Genomic DNA, 7,580 nt, shown 5'->3' with positions numbered 1-7,580 from the left:
GTGTGTGAATGGGTGAATGACTGAATGTAGTGTAAAGCGCTTTGGGGTCCTTAAGGACTAGAAAAGCGCTATACAAATGCAGGCCATTTATATATATTTATTATTATTACTACTTTCCACATTAAACGCAGATATTGGCAGCATGTTGGTGCAGTGGTCAGCGGTGGCGGGTGGGGGGGATGTAGCCAAATATCAGTAGCATTGATATCAATGCTGGTATTCTTTATGTTTGAGTGATATTAGTGTGATAGGATTGATACTTTGTTTCTATCCTCTAAGTGTAATATGTAGCCCACTGAACTGTGTTGCATGTGTTGTTAGTGGGAAAGAAAAATACCTCAAACATGCAACATGAAAAATGTCTGAATCTTCTTGTGTTGACTGTCGCGTCCATTTTGTTTATAACCTGAGCACGTTTAAACAACAGAAGCTGACCCAAAGTCCTTTAAAGACTGATACGTTTACAATGCATGTCTCCAAAAACAAAACTTGGCTATATGTAGTTTGTAATCCAAAGTGCTCTGAGTGGTTAAAAAGACAAGAAAAGTGCTATGCCATTAAATAAGCACCCTTAAACACTTGGCAAGTGTTTGTGAAGTTGAAACTTTAATTAGATGTTTATTTGACCATTTTGATTCCAAAACAATTCACCACCTTCATGACTTCCAGGGTTCTCTAACTAATTACAACTTATCCACTCTCAGCAAAGTTTGCTCCTTCGTGTAATGATGATTTCCCACATATTACTTTAGTGAATTTTGAGCCACAAAAACAGCTCATAGTCTCACTTGATAGAAAAAGGTAGGTGTCTTTGTTTCTCAGAATGGATCATAGTGTAGCGGGTCAGGGCTGTTTGGGGTTTTGTTTTGACAGCTATGTTCTGTTGTTCCAGGTGGCAGCGTTATGTTGCCATGGTTACAGGTGACGCTCTCTCTCTCTGCGACTGTGTGTTTCTGGGTGGAGAGAGCACCTTTTTTTATTGTTACGCTAGAGCTGCGCCAAGCGGTTGTGTTAGCGTGGTGTGTTCGTCTGTTGAATGTTAATAAACGGCTGTGCTCCCTGGCTGACTCTGCGGGAAGCAAGACCAAACGATACCTCTGTCTGCTCCTTGTCTGAGCTCGCCACATTGGTGTCAGAAGTGGGATAGTGTCATGGCTGGGTCTGTGCTCCAGCATTTTAAGTTCATTGTATATTGTGTATTTCTGTTTTTAGTATGGGGAAATGTTAAGTTCTTGTTTTTGCAGTATTAGTTAGAACTTGAGTCTTTGGGTTTTGTCATTTATTGTTTGGGTTAAGCTCATCTAGCTCTCTTAAAGCCCTAAGTTGTTCAGCCTTAGTTCTGTTTATTGGATCTCCTCATTTCCCCTGGATCTTAGTCTCATTTGCCCTTTGTGTTCCACGTCTCATGTTGTCAAGCCCATGTTGTTTGGTCTGTCTCATCATGTTTCCTGTTTTATTTTGAAAGAGTCCTCTGTTCTTTGTTCATTGCATTTAGTTTCACTTCCCCTGTCCTGTCATTAGGTTAATGTGTGTCAGCTGTGCTCCCATGTGCCACTTCCCTTGATCATCCCTTATGTGTATTTAGTCTCTGTGTTTCATTCAGTCTGTGTCGCGTCGTCTGTGTAACCTTCTCAGTTGTGTCTCGTCATAGTCGTCACAGTTCTCATAGTCACAGTCATAGAATTAGTTCTCGAAGTTTCATAGCTTTATCACAGTTTCATAGGTTTTTCTTAGTCTGTTTTCCAGTTTGGTTGTCTTGCCTGCACTCGTCTCAGCTTTTGTTTTGCCTTCTGTTATCAGCCATAATAAAGGCTTGCATTTTGTTAAGTCATGTCACATCTCTTTGCCTATGTCTGCTCTTGGGCCCTGCTCTAACTAACATACCAGCGTACCGCGCTGTGACAGGATAGCTCACCCTCGCTGGAATAGAGAGAGATATACAGAGGCTGGAGCAAGCCGTCGAGGAGCAGCGGCCCATTGTGACAGACACTAGGACAATGCTTCGTGGGCTGCCTCTGGCGACCGATACGCCGAGCCCCCGACAGCGAGCAGTGATGCCTACAACGGCAGCTAAGGTACCGAAATACAACGGACTAACCCCGCTAGAGCCCTACCTCTCACAAGTACGGCTAGCAGCGAGTCATAGTGGCTGGAGCGACGAAGAGGCCGCTACGCACCTAGCGCTAGCATTTGAATGAGATGCACTGCAGGTACTGCTTGACCTATCCCCGGCAGAGCAGCATGAGCTCCAGGCCCTCACCATGGCACTAGAGAGGCAATTTGGGCAGTGGCACTCCACTGATCAGAGCAGCGAGCAGCTGACCAACTGGAGCTGTCGGGCAGGGGAGAGCCTGGGAACCTTTGCAGCTGATGTGTTGCTATAGGCTCGTCGTGGCTACCCGGAGTTCCCAGCAGCAGCCTGTGAGGAGCTTAGCCTGCATGCTTTTCTGCGAGGACTCTTTCCAGAGCGGCTGCGCCAACACATCCGGCTGGCCATGCCTCGAACTCTTCGTGAGGCGCTCCTTGAGGCCGAAAGGGTCGAGCTGGTGCTCGCCTCGCGACCTAACGAGCAGCATACCCCCCCAAACTACCCCCAAATCAGAGCCGCAGACTGCAACGGGGTGGGGGAGGCCGCGGAGATATGTCAGCTGCAGCCCTCGGTGCGCTGGAGGCGTCCCCGTCGACTGACTGCTGCTACTGGTGCGATGAGCCTGGCCAAGTGCCGCGCGACTGCCTGGCGCCCGCCCCAAAGACCAGAACTATGTGGCCTCAGGGAAACGAGAGGGGGAGCGGTGTAGCAAGAGGACCACCGCTCCAGCTTCCTGCCCCCCTCCAAAGAACAATGCATGGTGGTGGGCCTAGCTGGGCACCTCAAGGGACTCTACCTGAGCTGCTGATTTGAGGACCAGCCCTGCCGGGCCCTGGTGAACACGTGGTCTACCATTTCCCTAATACGACCTGGTGTGCTCCCTGGAACGTCCGGGCCACTGATGGGTTGGTCGCCCACCGACACCCAGCTGATGACAGTGAAGGAGGAGAGAACTGACATGTGGGAGGCGGCACGACGCCCAGGCTGGACAAGGGTGTCAGGACAGGGGCCTGAAGTGAAGGCCTACTACTCCCAGTACAACAATCTGAAAACTCACGACGGCCTCCTATACCGGAGATGGCAGGCCCCCGGTCAGGGCAAGGGTCTCCTGCAGCTGTTGGTGCCTCGGTCGCAGGTACTTAAGCTTATATTATATTAATGCTGCTATCCTGTATATATTGTACATACTATTGTTTGAGTTGTTTTTGTACCTTTTATATTTTACATTTATATTTATTATTGAAACTTGCACCAAGGGAGTGGCACTCCAATTTCGTTGTACTCTGTACAATGACAATAAAGGCTATTCTATTCTATTCTATTCTATTCTTGTCCATGGCTCGGTGGCGGTCAGCCGCTATGGGAATGCCAAAACTCTCCGCTGTCTCAGGGGACGGTTCTACTGGCCTGGTTGTTGACGAGATGTGGAACTTCATGTGCACTCCTGTGACACATGCACGGAGGGCCCCACTCAACGCTCCACTGCCCCCCTGCAGCAGCATCGGGTGGGGGCCCCGATGGAGAGAGTGGGAGTAGACGTTCTAGAGCTTTTCCCCGTCACAGAGGCAGGGAACCGGCGCATGTTGGTGGCCATGGACTGCTACAGGAGGTGGAGGGAGTGGCCGCGGGTTGTTCATGACTACACCCACCAGGCCCAGGCCAGCACCAGAGTTCGACTGAAAGGAGCCTGCAACACCAGGTGCCGAGGGGGAGCTTTTGTGCCTGGTGACAAGGTTTGGGTGTACTGCCCGGTTCACAAGGGAGGAGTGTCCCCCCAAGCTCTGCAGTCACTGGCAAGGGCCGGCGGAGGTTGTGGAGCGGCTAATAGAAGTGGTGTACCGGGTCCGCATGCCGGGCCTGGGGCACATGGTGGTGTTGCACCAGGGCAAACTCTCACCGTACCGACCGCTCGCTCCAGCACCCGCTGGGGCAGGGGATGCTGGTGGCACCCCATGTTCTGATCCGAGTGAGCCTTACCCCGCCGGTCGAGAACGGTCTGTGCGCCGAAAGAAAACACATGGACATTTGCAGGACTTTGTGTTGGGTAATGGGGTTGTCAGATGACTGACCCCTTAGGTGGGGGCTATGTAGCGGGTCAGGGCTGTTTGGGGTTTTGTTTTGACAGCTATGTTCTGTTGTTCCAGGTGGCAGCGTTACGTTGCCATGGTTACAGGTGACGCTCTCTCTCTCTCTGCGACTGTGTGTTTCTGGGTGGAGAGAGCACCTTTTTTTGTTGTTACGCTAGAGCTGCGCCGAGCGGTTGTGTTAGCGTGGTGTGTTCGTCTGTTGAATGCTAATACCTGGCTGTGCTCCTTGGCTGACTCTGCGGGAAGCAAGACCAAACGATACCTCTGTCTGCTCCTTGTCTGAGCTCGCCACAATAGACTTGATGCTGTATTATTATTTAATGTTTTGCATTCTCTATAAATTACATCTTTTGCAATAATTAAATTTTAAAGAGAGCATTTTTGAAATGAAAAAGGAAACTTTTATTGAAATGATCAAATGTAATGGAGAAGCTTGGAAAGAAGCGCCAAAGAGTGCTGGAGCAAGCACCTGTCACCAATTCCTGCCATTTCCTCCTTCTTCAAATGAGCACAGTTCAAAGCCTGAACACAATGCAGTGTCACTGTTTATCCATTTGAATAGGAGAGTGTGAAGACTGCAACAATGGGATATACAAAGACAAAGAACCTTTATCATATGAGAAAACATGTTTTCCAAAGGAACAAACATTCACTGTCTTCCGTCATTATTATGATAATCTTTTGTGATATATCTATTTTCTGATATATCAGTCTGGTCTTCGCCCCTCCCGTAGCACTGAAACAGCACTAATAAAAATAACCAATGATCTTCTTATGGCAGCTGACTCCAGTTTACTTTCCATTCTTATTCTCCTCGATCTGAGCGCTGCCTTCAACACTATTTTTCACTCCATTCTTCTCAGTAGGCTAGCCTCCATCGGTCTCTCCCATACTCCACTAGACTGGTTTAAATCATACCTATCTGATCGCACCCAGTTCATTCAACTCAAATCCTTTACTTCTCAGCCCTTTCCTCTGACCACTGGCGTGCGTCAGGGATCTGTCCTGGGGCCCCTTCTTTGCATTATCTACCTTCTACCGCTTGGACACATTTTCCGTAAATACAATATCCAGTTTCACTGTTATGCCGATGACACCCAGCTTTATCTGTCCACTAAACCTGATTCTGCTCTTCCCCCATCCTCCCTCACCCTCTGCTTAGCCGAACTAAATTCATGGTTCTCTTCTAATTTTCTCAAACTCAATAGTAATAAATCCAAGCTCCTCTTGGTAGGCACTAAATCAACATTATCCAGAACCAACTGTTTCTCTGTCACTATCAATAACTCGCCGGTCTTTGTTTCTTCCTCTGTGAAAAGTTTGGGTGTCATCCTCGACAGTACTTTCAATTCACACATTAATAATGTTACTCGGTCTGCATATTTTCAATTGCGCAACATTGATCGTCTCCGTCCTTTTCTCACCCCACATGCCACTGCCATTCTTATCCATAGCCTTGTTACTTCCCGGATTGATTATTGTAATTCACTTCTTTTTGGTCTTACTCAAAAATCCATCCACAAGCTTCAACGCGTCCAGAACTCTGCTGCCCATATCATCACCAGGACCCCTTCTATCCACCACATTACTCCTGTTCTGCAGCAGCTTCATGGTTTCCCGGTCAAATATCGTATCAATTTTAAAATACTCTTGTACACATTTAAGGCTATTCATCATCTCTCCCCTCCATATCTTTCTGATCTGGTTAAGATCACACCCCATCTCGTTGTCTCAGATCTACTTCTTCACTCTCCGTCCCCTCCCCCCATCTTGCCACCATGGGGAGCAGGGCTTTCAGCTGCTCTGCTCCACGACTCTGGAATTCCCTACCTCCTGATTTAAGAAATATCTCTTCCTTCTCTCTCTTTAAGTCCCAACTCAAAACGCACTTGTTTCAAAATAGCTTATCCCACATAACCTCTCCACTCTGTTCTTTTAAATTTGTTTTATGTCTTGTGCTTTTATGATTGTGTAAACTGCTTGCTTTTATGTTGCTTTTTATTCTAATATGTACAGTGACCTTGAGTGTTTTGAAAGGCGCTTTCAAATAAAATGTATTATTATTATTATAAATAAGGTTATGCTTGGAAAATTTTTGCCAGACTGCAGCAGCAGGATCCTGATGGTTATTTAGCCAAACTACCAACATTAGAAGTCACACAGGGTTGTATGTATTTGCCACCCTATGCTGTACCCTTCATTAGTCAGCTTGGCATGTACTTTGGGATTTAAATACCAGGTGTACATGTCAAGGTACTGAGCAGAAAACTCACAAAATTCCTGAATACATCCTATGAGGTTTATAGTTGTAACTGAATGACATTTTTAAGTTAAAATTAGAGGTTACAGTCTTTAATCACCTATGAGCCCACTATAAAATAAATAGTGTAGGGCAAAAATCTCATCCATTTGTATCAGAAAGCTATTATGCATATTTTATGACTTGGTATTTTAACACTTATAAAATGGTGTTACTGGAATGCATCTCAGATGTGAACAGTATGAATCACAGTTATACTCTGATCAACATCCAGAGGCATTAGACATGATGCTTCAGCATAGAGAAGTGAGGATGTGAGGAGTTCCTCCTGTGTCCAGTGTCACAGTGTTGAACAGGAGATAATGTCAGCACTGTAGAGATTAATCTGCTTCAGCTAAGGGCAGAGATTAAGGCCATCCATGAAAGTGGGACAACATGGCATCAGTGCTTGGCTAAATGGAACTGCTGTTTATGAGCTTGAATAGCGCCGCTCTGTGTACAGCACTTAGAGGAGAAGGTACAGCATCCTGTCAACAGAAAACCAGGATATTCTGTATTTAACCTCCCTGAGTGTAACAAAGGATGGTTGATTGTCTGTGGCTCACCCTTAGCTTTCTGTGAATCTCTTAACATGAAGTCAAGAAGTTTTCAGCTTGTGTCATTACAAGCTTTGAGTAAGCACGGGGTGAGAGCTTTTTTAAATCCCATTATAATACTTTAGTCATATAAATTTAAGACATCCTCATGGATTATTAGGAGTGGTATACTTGTAAATGTTAAATAACATTGTTACAGCCTCCTAAATGCATCATAACTCAAAACATGGCCTCATATTAAGCAACCTTTATCATTATCCCTACTGCTGGTCCCAGTGACTCACCATTACTCATACATCAAACCCCTTAAATTAGAGCTAATTGCAGTCAGCATCATAAACAAGACACGTGCATATTAAGAGTCGTTAATGACCACACAACTAGCTTATAATTTGTGCGTAACAAGCACTTTTAGTGCTCATGCTGACTGAAGAGACACAGCTTTATTGCACTCTCACATATTAAGATAGTCCCAGTCTTTGCATTGATGCAGCTACAGAGCATCTGAAAATCAACCAGTTAATTATAGAGCTAGCTGAGGTTAAATC

The sequence above is a fragment of the Pundamilia nyererei genome, unplaced genomic scaffold (genome assembly GCF_000239375.1).
Source record: "Pundamilia nyererei isolate P.nyererei 1_Seehausen unplaced genomic scaffold, PunNye1.0 scaffold00034, whole genome shotgun sequence".
Lineage (NCBI taxonomy): Eukaryota > Metazoa > Chordata > Actinopteri > Cichliformes > Cichlidae > Pundamilia > Pundamilia nyererei.
The sequence above is the reverse complement of the archived record's forward strand: the minus strand, read 5'-3'. Positions refer to the sequence as shown.